The following is a 17,412-nucleotide window of genomic DNA, read 5'->3' as shown; positions in this document are numbered from 1 at the left end:
GTGGCAGCAGGGTCGCGGCTGAGAACGCAGCCGGCCATACGTGAGCGCTCACACAGAGAGTCCAGGACGAAGGAGCCAGGCGCAGCGGGCGAGAGGATTCTACTCAACACCAGCAAGAACTGACAAGGAGCGGACATCTTCATCCTGCAGTTCGCAGACCAGAGACGACCCAGGATCCAAGACTCGATGTGAGTAGAAGCCCGACGTCCTCACTCCTTCTCAGGGAGCAGAGGAGGGAAGGCCACCCCTCCCCCCCCAGCACCGGTGATCTCCATCTTGGATACTGACAAAGCTCAGAGGAACTGCCAGCTCCAACCCAGGCCTTGGAATAAAACGAGTCATTTAGCAGGTCACAAGAACTTAACGGTGGCGAAGTGACCTGCCAGACTCGGCTCCATCCAGGGAAAAGTCACCCAGTTCAGGCACCAGCCACTGGACTGGCTTTCCTCACTGGGTAACCAGAGCCAGAGGCTGCCCCTCCCTCTAGCAGCCTAAAAAATCAATTGAAAAACAGAAACCCAGAACCTAGCCTTACCACTGCATCCCCCTCTTTTGTGATTCTCAAAGCAGATCACCCTCCCAGTAAACTAATCTGGGAGGGGGATCTCAAAATCTTGGGTAAAGCAGAGCATTTTTCTGCCTGTTCTAACAAACTGACTTAAGAAACCAATCAAGCCACAGGACCTCAACCTGACCAGAGACTCCAACAAAAGGCTGTTTACAGACAAAAGGGAGATACAGGATTCTTCCCACCTCTCCCAAAAAATAAAAAAAAAAATCAAATCAAAGAACTTTTTTTATTCTTCTCTTCCTCTTCTTTTTTTTTTTCTCTTTTTTTTGGTACCTTATATATATATAATTTTTTTCCTTTTCTAAAAATTTTATTAATCTTTAATTTTTGCCTTTTTGAAAAAATAATTGTTTTCCAGTAACTTATTTTCCTCTTATAATTTTTATTTTAGGAATTCATGAATGTGCGTTTTCCTTTCTTTTCTTGTCTTCTTTCTCTTTTTCTTACTTTCTTAACTATTTTTTTGTTTTTTTGTCTAGCTCTACTAAACTTCTGATCTTTTTCTCTCCCTTTCTAATCCCTTTCACCTTTTCCTCTCTTTTGATCTTCTGTATGTGACTTAACTCTTGTCCTGCACATCCTCAGATAAACCCGTACTTAACTAGTAGACCCTATCCCCCATTGTGTACACACTTAATCCACAAATTTATTACTCAATTCAAAACCTCTGAGACTTTAATTCCTTAATAGCAGTACTACCTCTTTATACCTATATAATATTTTAAACATTTTCTTAAGTTTTTCACTTCTCCTCTATGTCCCTACCCTTCTATTAATATACTCACATTCCTCTCTAAATAGATGGTCTTTTAATCTCCATAATAATATTAATTTTTACGTTTCTATTTTTTTCTGGTCTCTTTTCATTTCCCTTTCCCTTTCTTCCTTTTCTCTCTGTCTCTACTTGCATCCTACCCAACCTATTTGCTGCATTGAGATTAGGACATAGTTAACTCTCCCTGTGCCTCCCCTCACCAATCTATTCCTATTTTTTACACACATCACTCCCTAACCCTAAAAATTTCTGGTTTTCCAAATTTCTGTGGTTTGAAACCCAATAACATATAGTTGTTTGATGTTGAATAGATGTATCTATTGAACTAGATTGTATCTGTAGACTATTGACTGTATAAATGCAAACGGTGGTTGATGGTGGCCTTAAGATAGTGTTCTAGCACAAAACTGGTGCTATTTTCATCTCAAATGGGCAGAGTAAGCTGGAAAAACAAAAGAAAAATGGCAAATTCGGGTATCTCAATTCCCAATCTTGATAATCAGGGGTCAGATCAGATAATGAACAACCCAGAGGAGAGTTCCCAAATAGCCCTAAAACACTGGTGGCAAACATGATTAATGAGATTTTTGACAACTTACAAAGGTCTCTGTATGAGCGTGATAGGGAGAGAGAGGAGGCATCCCAAAAGTTTATACAGGAATATCATAAGCGTGAGGAAGCTAATCAAAAACTGATACAGGATTTGCGTGAACGACTTGAGAATACTCAAAGAAAAAGGGAGGAATGGCGTGAGCAGGCTGAGAACACTCAAAGAGAACTGCAGGAATCCCACCAACGGGAAGAAAGAGAACTGCAGGAATCCCACGAACTTGAGGAAGCTAATCAAAGAGTAATTCAGGAATTGAGAGACCAGGTAGAGAATACACAAAGATCACTAAAGGCATTAATGGAATCCATTAACAAAGAGCTGAAGGAAGTCAGGGAGACCACAAAGGGAATGCTGAATGGAACCCAACAGAAGGAACCATAACCAATCAACTAAGTGATTTGAGAACAAACACTGAACACCAAATTAAGGAAGTAAAGAAATTCATACAAGACCTAAAGCAGAGCTTCAAAATAGTACTTGAAGCCATCAAAGCTGACCAATTAGAAGGAAAACAGATAAAAAAACAAAGTAGAGAGTCTTGACAGCAGGTTAGACTATGCAGAAGATCGAATCTCAGGGATTGAAGACAGCCTAGATATTATAGAGAAAGAACATACAACCATCCAAGACAAGTCCAAGGAATATGATAGATCTATCCAACACCTGGAAGACACCATCAGAAGGCCTAATCTAAGGATAATGGGTGTAGAGGAGCACCTAGAAAAAGAAGTTAATGGTCTAGGAAATTTGTTTAACAGGATCCTAGCAGAGAACTTCCCAAACATACAAAAAGATAGGCCTATTCAGATACAAGAAGCTTTTAGAACCCCAAATAGACCAGAGAAGAATAGGACATCCCACCGTCACATTATAATCCACACAGGATCAACTCAGACCAAGGAAAAGATCCTTAAACCTGTCAAGAAGAAAAGGTTCACCTATAAAGGGAACCCAATTAGAATCACCTCAGATTTCTCAGCAGAGACAATCAAAGCAAGAAGAGCCTGGAATGAAGTATGCCATGCACTAAAAACAAACAACTATCAACCAAGAATACTGTGCTAAACTCTCCTTCATAACTGAAGGCCAAATAAAAAACTTCCATAGCAAAGAAAAATTGAAACAATACATCTCCACCATACCAGCCCTACAAAAGATTCTTAAAGATTTCCTACACATAGAAAACCAACAAGACTGCAATAAAGGCCAAGAAACTGCACCCAAACTGAGAATCCAAGAACCATAGGAAGAAACCTGTTCTCACAGCCTCCAAGAAGGTGGATAACATGGCAGGAACTCCCAAATAACTCTCAGTCCTATCTCTTAACGTTACTGGACTGAACTCGCCAATTAAGCGACATAAAATGTCTAGTTGGATTAAAAAACAAAACCCTTCTATCTGCTGCCTGCAGGAGTCACATCTTGCCCGTAAAAACCAACACATTTTCAAGGTTAAAGGCTGGAACAAAATCTACCAAGCAAACGGCCCCCATAAATAGGCGGGAGTTGCAATCCTAATATCAGATAAAATAGACTTCAAATTAAAATTCGTGAGAAGATATAAAGAAGGTCGCTACATATTAATTAAAGGATCTCTCCATCAGGAGGATATTACAATTCTAAATATCTATTCGCCAAACAATGGAGCACCCAAATTTATCAAAGAAACACTACTTTCCCTCAAATCCCTTATAGATCCAAAGACATTAATTGTTGGGGATTTTAACACACCACTCTCCCCAATAGATAGATCAACTCGGCAAAAACTCAACAGAGAAACCACAGATCTAAACAGCCGCATAGATCAACTACACTTAACAGACATCTACCGAACATTTCACCCAGCAGCATCAGAATACACGTTTTTCTCAGCAGCACATGGAACGTTTTCTAAAATAGACCACATTTTAGGCCACAAAGCAAACTTGTCTAAATTCAGAAACATTGAAGTTATACCTTGCATTCTCTCTGACCACGAGGGAATAAAATTAGAACTCAACACCAAAAGCCACCAAAGAAAGTCCGGTATCACTTGTAGGATGAACAACACACTGCTGAATCAAGAGTGGGTCATGGAAGAGATTAGAAAGGAAATTCAAATGTTCATGCTTTTCAACAAAAATGAACACACAAATTACCAGCTCCTCTGGGACACAGCAAAGGCAGTACTCAGAGGCAACTTTATAGCTCTGAGCTCCTACATCAACAAATTGGAGAGAAATGAAACTAGCAATTTAATGACACATCTAAACCTCCTTGAAAAAGAGCAACAAGATAAACCCCAATCCACTAGACAAAAAGAAATAATCAAAATTAAATCAGAATTAAATGAATTAGAATCCAAAAAAACTATAGAAAGAATCAACAAAACAAAGAGTTGGTTCTTCGAAAAATTTGACAAAATTGACAGACCCTTAGCAAATCTTATCAGAAAAAGGAGAGAACACACCCAAATTAATAAAATCAGAGATGAGAATGGAAACATCACCACGGATACAACCAAGATTCAGAACATTATAAGGGAATTCTCAAAACTTTATGCTAATAAATTTGAGAATTTGACAGAAATGGACCTTTTCCTAGCAAATATTGACATGCCAAAACTAGACCAAGATGAGTTAAACCAGCTCAACAGGCCAATAACAAGGATTGAAATAGAAACAGCAATAAGAGACCTCCCAGATAAGAAAAGTCCAGGACCAGATGGTTTTACAGCGGAATTTTACAAGGCCTTCAAAGCAGAGCTCACACCAATACTCCTCCAACTCTTCAATGAAATTGAAAGAGAAAGCACACTACCGAACACATTCTATGAAGCCATCATAACCCTCATCCCAAAAAGAGGCAGGGACTCATCAAAGAAAGAGAACTATACACCCATTTCTTTGATGAACATTGATGCAAAACTTCTCAACAAAATTTTGGCCAATCAACTTCAACAATTCATCCAAAAAATCATACACCACGATCAAACAGGATTCACTTCAGGGATGCAAACCTGGTTCAATATACGCAAATCAATTAATATTATTCATCACATCAACAGGAGCAAGAATAAGAACCACATGGTTATTTCAATAGATGCAGAAAAAGCATTCGACAAGATCCAACACCCCTTTATGATGAAGGTTTTGGAAAAATTAGGAATCCATGGAACATTCCTCAATATAATAAAGGCTGTATATGACAAACCTACAGCCAGCATTATACTCAATGGTGAAAAACTAAAGCCATTTTCTCTTAACTCAGGAACAAGACAAGGATGCCCACTCTCTCCACTTCTCTTCAATCTAGTATTAGAATGCCTAGCTACAGCAATAAGACAAGATGCAGACATAAAGGGGATCCAAATAGGGAAAGAAATAATAAAACTCTCCCTCTTTGCAGATGACATGATCTTGTATTTAAATAATCCCATAGACTCCACTCCCAAATTACTCAAGCTGATTCAAAACTTTGGCAATGTAGCAGGTTATAAAATTAACCCCCAAAAATCAATGGCTTTTCTCTATGCCAACAATGAGAAAAGTGTAGCTGAAATTAGGAAAGCATCTCCATTTGTTATAGCCCCACAAAAAATAAAATACCTAGGAATTAACTTAACTAAAGAAGTGAAGGACCTCTATGATGAAAACTTACAATCTTAAAAAAGGAAATCAACACAGAACTTAAAAAATGGCAAAACCTCCCATGCTCCTGGATTGGAAAGATTAACATTGTGAAAATGGCAATACTTCCCAAGGTTATCTACAAATTCAACGCAATACCTATCAAAATTCCACCCTCATTCTTCAAGGAAATAGAAGAGGCAATCCAAAAATTAATATGGAAAAATATAAGACCCCGAATAGCAAAAACGCTCCTCAACGGAAAGAACACTGCTGGAGGAATATCAATACCAAACTTCAAACTCTACTATAAAGCCATAGGAATCAAAAAAGGTTGGTATTGGCATAAGAACAGACCTCAGGACCAATGGAATAGAATTGAAAACCCAGAAATGAACCTACATACCTGCAGCCATCTAATCTTCGATAAGGGAGCTAAAACAATAGAATGGAAGAAAGACAACCTTTTCATTAAATGGTGCTGGCAAAATTGGTTAACTACATGTAGAAAACTAAAGCTAGATCCTTATATATCACCCTGCACCAGAATCAACTCCAAATGGATCAAAGACCTCAGAGTCAAAGCAGACACTCTGAAAACATTACAGGATGGAATAGGAGAAACCCTAGGTCTCCTTGGCTCAGGCCGAAATTTTCTGAATAGAGACCCGGAAACACAACAAATCAAAGAAAGGTTGGACAAATGGGATTGCATAAAGTTGCAGAGCTTCTGCAGGGCAAATGACATAGCTAGCAAGATCAATAGAAAACCCACGGATTGGGAGAAGATCTTTACTAGCCGTACAACGGACAAGGGTCTCATATCTAAAATATACTTGGAACTCAAAAAATTAAACCACCCAACAACAAATCCTCAAAGAAACAACTGCCCAATAAATAAGTGGGAGAAAGACTTAAAGAGAAACTTCTCTGAAGAAGAAAGAAGGATGGCCAATAGACACATGAAGAAATGCTCAACCTCCCTAGCCATAAAAGAAATGCAAATCAAAACAACTTTGAGATATCACCTCACTCCAGTTAGAATGGCAAAAATCAAGAACTCTAACAACAACAGATGCTGGAGGGGATGTGGACAGAAAGGAACTTTACTTCATTTTTGGTGGGAATGTAAACTTGTTCAACCACTTTGGAAAGCAGTATGGAGGTTCCTCAAAAGACTTCACATAGAACTCCCCTATGACCCAGCAATCCCACTTTTGGGCATTTACTCAAATGTTTACAAACAAGACCACACTAAAGCTACCAGCACAACTATGTTTATTGCAGCATTATTTACCATAGCTAAAATATGGAACCAACCCTGATGCCCCTCAGTAGATGAATGGATCAAGAAAATGTGGTGTATATACACAATGGAATTCTATGCCTCCAACCGAAAGAATGACATTGCCCCATTTGTTAAGAAATGGAAAAACTTGGAAAAAATTATATTAAGTGAAGGAAGCCAGGCCCAAAGAAACATAGGTCCAATGGTTTCCCTTATTTGTAATATCTAGTATATGTATGAGTCAAGCGGAAAAGGTCAGATAATGTGATGTCAGGAAAATGAACCCTTAGATGTGTATTTTAATGTTTTTTCTTTCATGCATGTGTTTCTAACGCATTTATAAGATTATCTCTTTGTTGCTTTGTATGTCTCTCCCCCACAGTATAACCCCTGCTTTCACTATATTTGATGTCAGTATAACTAGTGGAGGAGATGGGGAAAAACCAGTTCTATAAGGATACAGTTGGTCCTTTTGCAACAATGAAAAGCACAAAGGGGAGGGGGGAAAGGTATAGGATTGGGATGGGGGGGAGGGGGGAGGCTTGGAAGGGATGTGAAGGGTAAACAAAGGAGGAGGCTGCAATACTTAGTAAGAAATGTACACATTATCCTGCCCATGTAATTGTAATTCCTCTGTACAGTATGTTCACTAATAAATTTAAATTAAATTTAAAAAAACATCAAATTACTTACATTATAATATATGCAGTTCAACTGGCACCACTAGCACCTCCATAAACCAAATGCAAACTAAAAGTTCTATTTCAAAATCCAACATCTAAGGCAGTGTTGGAAATACAAGAAGATACACAATAAACCTAAAGGAGTGAGATCTTTAACACTGGCAATGAGCAGTGATAGCTGAATATTTAACCATGCTTGAAAAGTCCAGGTGTTCACTAACTATGTGATTAGAGTTGCAGAGTTGACCTTGGTATCAATATTGGAGATAAAATTCAAAGGCAGCTAAGGTTGCTGCAGTATTGTAGCTCAATACTGTGTGACCCTGCCTGATAATGGTAAAGCCCAGAATAGATGCTAAGTCAGTAAAATGTATAGGAAGGATTCTCCACTGAGAATAATTGCAGGGGGTGATCATCACTCTTGCGTTGAAAATGTATAGCCCATCATCCTACTTTAAGCTTCAGCATATTTCTGATCTGAAGACCATTATAACACACCAATGTGCCAAGAATGCTGATCAGTGTAGGAGTATATTACTGTAATATATGTAAAATCCTTACAGGTATGTAACAGCCTGCCCCTGACACTTCATTTTGTGTTCTTGAGTTTCTTGGAGAAATCCTCATAATTAGGCAATTCACACTCATCTAATTCCGAATCAGGAAACTGAGATAAGATATTAGGGTAATCACTCCAGTCACATGGTCTGTGACCTTTGAAATAAATGACATTATTTCACAATGTATATGTGTTTCTGAAAATGTATGCAATATCAAATACCTGGGGACAATTATCTATCTCATATTATCAGAAGTAAAGATACTCCTGAATTGTACTTTCTTGCTAGAGGATCATAGGGTGACTGCTGATGTTTGGTATCTTTCCAGGTGCTCCTATACATTTGTCAATGTTCTTTGAGGAAGTGTTTTTCATAGTTTGTATTGAGGTGTTCAGAATATCAGTACTGTCACTAACCGTAACCATGGGACAACCAAGATGATGGGATACCTGGACAAAGAACTAAGAAATCACAGGAAGTGATAGGAAAGAAGACACCAGAGGACCCAAAGCGTCATTGCCAACTTCTGGATCCCTAAATCCTGCTTGACATGGTTTATATTCATTCTACTACTGGGGGGTGGTGGTCAGTGGCTGCAGGTATGTCCTCAAAGACATCAATATACTTGTGGTTACAACTATTAACATGAAGTATTGCTGGTAGACATAGTGACAATTGAATCCCTTATTGTTAGGGAGCAGAAGGGAACAATAGTAATTCCAACCATAACACAGACATCCATTGTGTCTCCGAAGTCTTAATCTTTTAGTGTCCAACAGCTCGAACTTAAATACTCTTGAGGTAATAAATCATACCCCTGTCTTCCCGTGACTGCTTGGCCTTTACAGAGCACAGCTCTCAGCCTTTCGATTGCTGTTTGAGATGGCTTCCGAATCTATCCTTTTCCAAGTCTAATAGCTTGACTTTAAGATCACTCACAAGGTCTGTGACATATGTATTATTTTGAAAACAATATTTTTTCTAGGATAGGCTCAATTTTAAAATTTTATTTTATTTCAAAAATACTATACAGGGTAGTTACAGTTACATGAGTAAGTTGCATTCCTTATTGAATATTGTTACCCACTCCATTGTTGTTCTCCTATCACTTCCCACCACATATACCTCCCTCCCACTCCAAAGTTGTAAAGTGCATTTCCGTTATATAGTATCTTGTGAATATCATTGTTGCAATGAGTTACTCTTTTTACTTCTTTCATCATTATATTTTTTCCCTTTCTTTCTCCAAATCAGATAAATGTATATACAAGATGGAAGGAACCAGAATCAAGACAGAGATTGCCAGGGATAAACCAATGGCAAAAGAAAAATGAAATAAAATAAGATCTAGATACTCTACCGACATCAAGGTTGACATCTGAAAAAAGACGGTTTTTTTCCATGTTTTGGAGTTCATTTCAATTAGCTTCATTTTGTAAGGTCAAATATACGTAGCTCTGGAACCAGTAATCCCACTCCTGGGCATTTGTTGAAATGATCTCAAGCTAAAACCCATTAAATCTACAACTATGTTTTTGGGAGCATTATTGGAACCAATCAAGATGCCCCTCAAGAGATGAATGGATCAGGAAAATGTGGTATATATAAACAATGTAATTTTATGCATCTATCAGAAATAATGACACAGCCCCTTTCATAATAAAATGGAAAGACTTAGAAGCCAATCATATTATGTGAAGAAGCCAGACTCAAAGAAACATAGATTCCATGGTTTCCCTCAGTTTTATTAATTAATATATGCTTAGGATAGTCCTTAAACTCTTAATATTCCCTGTTTTCTCTCCCTCTTCCTCTCTCATTCCATTTGTGTGTGTGCACACACACACACACGCACACACACGTACATTAATGACACTTGACTCAGAGCCTCAAACTCTTGCTTGGTTTTTTTCACTCATGATTGACTGAGTTTGTAGTATTTGAACCAAGTTTAACTCTGTCGGTGATTGAATAATTGAACATAAATATCTCATGAATTGCTACACCAGCCATCTGTGAACCATGATATTCCAATCTCAGGCTCGTGACTATCTAGGAATAGGGAGGAAGCACTGGCATCCAGCTGTATTGCCAATTGTCTTTTCTTTGTTTTGCTTTTGTTTTTTGTTGGTTTTGTACATCCAAAATGTGTAAGCAAAACAAATCTTTTATAATAAGGACTACTCCCATAAAATATGTGAGGTTTAATGGTTACCTTAATAATGTTATGCTTTTGCATCCACATTATATGATTTGATTTTTTGAACTCTATTGTTGCGAACAGTCAAGATACTTATATACAATTTGAATCTTCTGGTCTTGGATTTATAGTTTGTTAGGTGTTTCCAAACAGAATTTATCAAGGTTTAACTCTGTACTACTGAAGCAAGACTTTTATGATTATTCAATGTCTTGTAAATCATAAGTTCTTCACTGCTTGTGGCACCATATGACCACAGGTAGTTTCCTATAACACCTCCACATAGTTTAGACCTCAATGCCACGCACTCTTCTGCCAAATATGCAAGGGCATCCTTTGTAATTTTCCATTCATTTTCACTGTTCTTCTCTTTTCTCTCCAGTGTTAAATCCTGTGATGTTCATGTTGATTTTCTCCCCTGTTATATTAATTATTGCATCTTGGGAACTACAGGTGTGCACTAATGTACTTCTGTCCATTCCCCTTGTGCTTTGGCTTGTACCCCTCTCATCTTGAAGAGCCAGAAATTGGGGATATGTTCTTCACACTTTATCTCAGACATCTATCTTTACTTTCTAGCAATACATTCATCGAATTTTTTTTGTAAAGTATAAGGCCTTGAAAATGATTATTGCGTTTTCATGGCTTTATTATTTGGCATTAGGGAAGAACATATGTCAGTAATAGTAATTTAAATAAAAGAAGATTGCAATCATGCCTCAATAGATATTGTTCATTGGATAATGTTTACTTCAAGGTCTGCCTGCCTGCTTCCTTTTCCTTGTTTTGTTTATTTTTCAATGCAGCCTTTTCTTCTGGAAATTATTTGTGGGCCTAGAGAAAATCAATTCCTACTGTAATTAGTCATTAATTTTATTCCAACATCATTTCACAGATCCTTCTGAGTCTCTTCAGGGTCTCTATAGAAGTGCTTTACATTCTTAGATATGTTTTAACAGTGATGCATCCAAAGATAAATACACATTGTTTAAGTCACCATTTTGGTGACTGGAAAAAAAACCATGCTGCAATCCCACTATATGGCAATTTTATTGTTTTAAATCCTTTTAGATTAAAGTTGATGCTGGAGAATGAACAATCTGTGTACATTTTATATTTTCCTAATTAATTTTAGTATACCTTCCAATATTATAAAAAGTTAAAACATTATTACTGCTTACATAGTTTTAGGATTTCTAAAATGGTCAGAGTAAAAGTTTCATTCATTCACAATTTTAAGACAATAGAGTGTCCATTATTACTAAGTGAGACATTTAAAAATTTTTATTTGTGGTTCTTAAAAGTTGTGCTGGGGAATCAAGTCCAGTGCTTCATGTGTCTTAGTCTACTGTGTGCCTCGGAGCCTGATGTGACCTGTGGTTTTATTTTCACTCAACTGGAATAAAGAAAATTTTCACTAGAAAGGAATTATTACTTGGCTTCTTTCTTCAATATCTCTCGCATACATAAAAGTAATACAATTCTATACTGACAGAAAATGGTGTTCCTATTTGGAGTAACTGTATATTTTTTGTCACCCAACTCTTCACTAAGTCTTGCCACTTTCCTATCCCCCTTCCCATAAAACATGACTGGATCCACTGGAAACCCACTTCCAGTCAGCCTCCTCATTCAAAAGTCCAATCTTAACTAACCTACCCACTGGTAGTCCTGCTGTAAACTTTCAAAGTCTGACTGCAACCAGACTACTTCCTGAAAGCCCTCCTCTGGTACAGGGAAAGCCTTCTTCAACTCCACCCTTCCCTGGAATCCTTGCTCTGTACCACCAGAAACCAGGCCATATCCATATCTCCTCCTTCTATGTCTCTCCTTGCTCCACCAAGAACCCAGCCTACATCGGGCTTCTCCCTCAAATCCTCACTTCATCCACCAGATACCCAGCCCCTAACTACACTATTTCCTCATAAACCCATTAATCCCATATCTTAGTACCTCCAAGCTCCTCCCTTCTCTTTCATACCCCACCCCACAACCAGACTTCTCCCTCCAGTCCCTTCTGGTTTCATCAGAAACTCTGCCCCTCTCTGTCTGCTTCTAAGGGACCTAACTTGTCAAACACAGCCCAGAACCTACCTCTTCCCACAAAACCAATCATGCTACACAAAAACCCTCCACCTCCGTATAACTACCCTTGAAGCACAGCTTTGGTTGGCCAGAAGCTTCTCACATAGCCCATCTCCTGCTTGGAAAGCCAGCTCTGCTTCACAACAAGTCTCTCCACCTCCCATACCTACTCTCTCAATGCCTTGGATTGCTCCCCAGGTAAATCCAACCCTATTGGATGCTCCCTCAGATCCACACTCTACTCCAACAGATACCCTGCCCATAATTATACTACACCTTTGTAGACTTTCCACTCCTTCTCAAAGCCCCTCCTCCAATTAGCCCCATGGCTCTAAGCCCTGACCTGCTCTACAAGACCCCCACTAAAAATTTCCCACCACACTATCCCATCTCTCGACACCCGCATTGCTTAACTGGAAACCATTGCACCAGTTGGCCCCCTTCTTGAAGCCTCACCATGCTCAACTGTAAATCCCTGTCCCTCCATAGTCTCTTTTTGAAGGTTGCCTTGCACTACTGGAAACCCTGTCCAAAGTCCTTGTCCTTCCTTGTAACACTGAAATCCCCACCCAACCTTACTCCTCTTTTCGAAGTGGTGACTGGCTACACCAGAAAGCCATCTTAACTAATCTAGTCCATTGGATCCTATCCATGCTTTAACAAAGCCCTGGTCCTGAAAAGCTTCTCTATACATTGTGAATACATCCTGCTCTGCTAGAAACCCCACCTCCTCCCTAACACACTTCCCAAAGGCCTGCCATTCTCCACCAGAAACCATGCCTCTTACTAGCTCACTTCTTCCTAGCACTGCCCTGCCCTCTTAAAGCCAGACCCTGAAAAGCTTCTCCCTCATAGATCCATATTCCTGCACCAGAAACCACACCTTCTGTCAGCCTCTTGCCTCCATTCCATTCCCTGCCTTATGGGAAACCCCACCCTACATATCCTACTAGAGCTCAGAGTGCTCCACCAGAACCCTTCCTGTAAGTAACCTCCTCCTTTGTAGCCTTGTTCTTCCTTCTCAAAGCTCTTCCCCAAACAGCCTCCTCCCCAATGACCCAGTCTTCATCCACTGAATACCCGTCTACCTGCCAGCCTCCATCCTAAAGCCCCACCTATTCCACAAGTCTAGTCCTTCCTGTCCCCTCCCTACTATCTCAAAGTCCTACACAGACTGGCCTTCATACTCAAAGCCCTGCCCTGCTCCACCACAGGGACTGTGCCAATACTAACTCTTCCTTTGAACCAGACAGAACCCTACACCATCTCATAAATTTTATTAGAAGCCTTAGTCTAGTTGGAGGTTCTGTTATCAAGCAGATACACATTGTGTGAAAATGTATGAAGATGATTCCTCTAATTGGAAAACATCCTTTGAAGTATTAGTAAGGTTTCATGAGTGATCATTTTATTTCTGGAAAATTCATGCACATTTGTGCCCATTAACTTAAAAAATATTAGTTATTTTAAATCCTCTGGCTTTGTTGAGGAAAGAGTTAGTGTGTATAAAGATGACTTTCAACTCATCTCTCTAATGAATAATTTTGGAGTTGCTTCCCTTACTATATACTGGAGTTTTTAGTAACAGAAATTGTCTACCAGAATCAATGATTTTCCTCCTTCCACTAAAGTGCCCTTTGGAAAAGACTGAAGTGAGATTACTCAGGTAAAATGCCAGAAATAAAGACGCATTTTGAGATCATAACACAATTATTATTAAGACCCCACCCACTAGACTTACATTCCTATTGGTCCAACAGTGTAAGCCAGACCAGTATTTTACCAAAGCTTTGTATGTGGCATGCTATGGCTTATCCAGGCTTGATACAAAATGTCTCTGCCCAGGATTAAATGATGACATTTAGAGCTAAAATTACTTAAAGTCATTATTAACATCTAATGCATGGTGAGGTTTTTGTTTATACTTCTCTTTTTCCCTTTCTTTCTTACTACTTCTTTCTTTTATTTATTCCTTTCTTTCTTTCTTCATTTTTCTTTCCTCTTTTAGGAAATGAGTATGAATTTTGATATTTTGTTTGCTGAACAAGTATTCTACCGTTAGAACATTCTTTTATGATTTAGTTACTTTGCTCATAGGTTATCAATTTTGCTGAGGGCCAAACAGAGGCTAAGTTCCTCATTTCTGTCTGCCAAGTAGCTGGGATTACAAATTCATTCCAACATGCCAGCATTTAGGATGATATGAGACTATTACTTTCCTTGAACACAGGTTCTGAACTGTAATGCTCTCAAGTTTTAACTCTTCAATTAGTGATGTGAGTTCCAGTAGCCTGCCCTCAGTATAGATTGTCTAAATGAATGATTAAAGGCAATTTCACTTGAATATCTTTTTCTTTGCCATTCCAGGGACTGTTATAGTTTTATTTCTAGAAAATTTTTGTGTATATGTTATATGTGCACATTAATTTTAAAAATGTTACTTTTTCCTCCTTTTTTCCTTTTTTTAACTTTTCTTGGTCATAGGGCTTGAATTCTGGGTCTGGGCGTTGTCCCTGGGCTCAGTGCCACTTCCAGTTTTCTGGTGGTTAATTGGAGGTAAGAATGTCACAGATTTCCTGCCAGGGATAGCTTTGAACTACCATCCTCAAATTTCAGCTCCTGAGTAGCTAGGATTACAAGAATGAGCAAATGGCACACAGCTAAAATGGTACTTATTTTAAGTTCTATGATATAGTTGAGGGAGTAGCATGAGTGTGTAGAAATATAACTTTCAAGTCATCTCGGTAAATAATTTTTTTCATTTTCATAAGATTTATTTCAGTGATTAATAACCGAAGCTCCCAAAGTAACAGTGTGATCCTTCATTTTCTCATTCCCATAGATACTATTGGAAGAGAATGAATGAGATTTAAGTCTAAGAAAATATGTACTTGAAATTATAAAAAATTATTTTGACATAAAGAGCCACATAACACAATGTGCTTTTCATTTTCTAAAGAAAGGAATGTCATACAAGTATGTTTATTGGCAGGCTTTTTTCATCTGAAAAACAAAGAAAAAACAATATCCTAAAAAAGCTGAAAGCGATCAGCAACCATGTAAATGTGATATAGCATTGGAGACTTGAAGACATGAATTGGTTCAGATAAAATAATTCTTTGAGAAAGGTATCTGTTCAATTAATTTATTCATTACAATTTTTTATTTTTATTTACATGTTAATATATAAATACATACAAGTGTGTGTGTGTGTGTGTGTGTTTGTGTATCAGCAGTATCTGTCCAGTACACTGTCTGGTTATGTATGGTTAGGTAATTTCATCATGTCAAGTTCATCAAAAGGATGGACTTCCATAAACCTTAACAACCCTGCAACACTACTGCACATGCAAACTTAAGTGTTCATCATTGTAAGCTAGACCTGTGTTTTACCAAAGCTTTATATATAGTGTGCTATTTTTTCATTTAGGCTTAACAGAAAATATGTTTGGCCCTAGAAATAAATGATGGCATTTATTACTATGATAATTTAGTGTAAATCTTTACATTGAACACATGGTCAGTATTGTTTTTTCTTTCCTTTTCTTATTTTATCTTTAGGAAGTTGATTTGAGTTTTAATGTTCTGTTTGCCAGACAGGTACTCCACCACTGGAACCACTCCATCAATCCTTTCTCATTTAAGTTACTTTACTCCTAGAGTAGCAATTTTTGCACCCATCCCAGAAAGCAGGGATTATGATTGCATTCCAATATCCCTACCTAGTAGGTTGATATGAGTGTTTCTTTTCCTTCCTTGACTGATTCAGAACTGTGATCCTCTCAAATTCTACCACTTTATTTTATGGTGTGAGCTCCAGTTCTGCCTACTTCTAAAAGATATGACAGAAATAAATGATTACAGGTAATTTGAGTTAATCATTGATTAATATAGGTGATTTGATATAAAAATGTAGGGTAAGTTTGCAAGTATAATCACAGTAGTCAGATATTTTGCTAAGTAATTTTGTTTCACATTAAAAACACATCTCGACCAAAATTAAGGACTTACTTTTGCTGTCTGTCAACTTGTATGTCATTTGGGAAAATCAACTTCATGTCTTCCATGTGTGATAAAGGACTTTGAGTGGTCTGATGTGTTAGTTCACATCTATAATCGTGGTTAGAAATCAAAAATAAATAGATCACCATTTGAACATAGGCTAACCAAAAAATTAGGAAGTCCCAATCTCAACAAATTAGTGGATCATGTTGAAGCATGCTATTAATTTCAGCACAACAAGAGACTAAGTCTCTGCCAAGTACCTGTGCCACTTAGGTAACTGGCTCACATGGAGCCAGTCAACTCTCCTGATGCAGAAACTGGGCTGAGATTGCTCAAGAGGAGGGAGGAGTCTGCCACATTTTCCTAGGTTGGACCTCACAGAATGCAGTGAGCTTGCTTGCTTTACTCCCCTAAATGCCTTAATATGCCATGCTGCTGAGTGTTCATGATTTGATTCCAGTGATCTGTGATAGAGGTATAAGGGAACATTAAATTAAAGTTCACATTCACTAATTGAGCTGCTCTTCCCAGCCTGTGAGTTCAACTCAGCAAGTGTTCATTATTTGAGAGTTGAGAATACTGAAGTAGGAGAGAGAGAGAGGGTGAGTGAAAGAAAGGAGAGAGAGAGAGAGAGAGAAAGAGAGAGAGAGAGAGAGAGAGGGAAGGAAGGAGGGAAGGAAGGAAGGAAGGAAGAAAGGAAGGGAGGAAGGAAGGAAGAAAGAAAAAAGAAAAAGAAAGAAAAAGAAGGAGAGAAAGAAAATGTTTGAGAATGAATTTTTTAGAGTCTGGAGTCACATGGCAGTACTACGTGTATTTTATATTAGGTCTGCCCCAGGCCATGCAGACCCTATGCAGATGCCTTTTCACTTCTTGGCTAAGTTTCCACCCTTTATGTGTTATCTAGGTATCTGGCACACCTGGAGGCAGCCACCTCCTCCTCCCACTAAGTCACGACCTGGTCAGCCTCTGATCACACTTTCCATCTGACTGGAGGTGAATCCCAGGCCCTGAAGTCACATCCAGATCC

The sequence above is a fragment of the Dipodomys merriami genome, unplaced genomic scaffold (genome assembly GCF_024711535.1).
Source record: "Dipodomys merriami isolate MVZ:Mamm:240054 unplaced genomic scaffold, mDipMer1.0.p SCAF_295, whole genome shotgun sequence".
In the NCBI taxonomy this organism is placed as follows: Eukaryota; Metazoa; Chordata; class Mammalia; order Rodentia; family Heteromyidae; genus Dipodomys; species Dipodomys merriami.
This window is presented reverse-complemented; position numbering follows the sequence as displayed.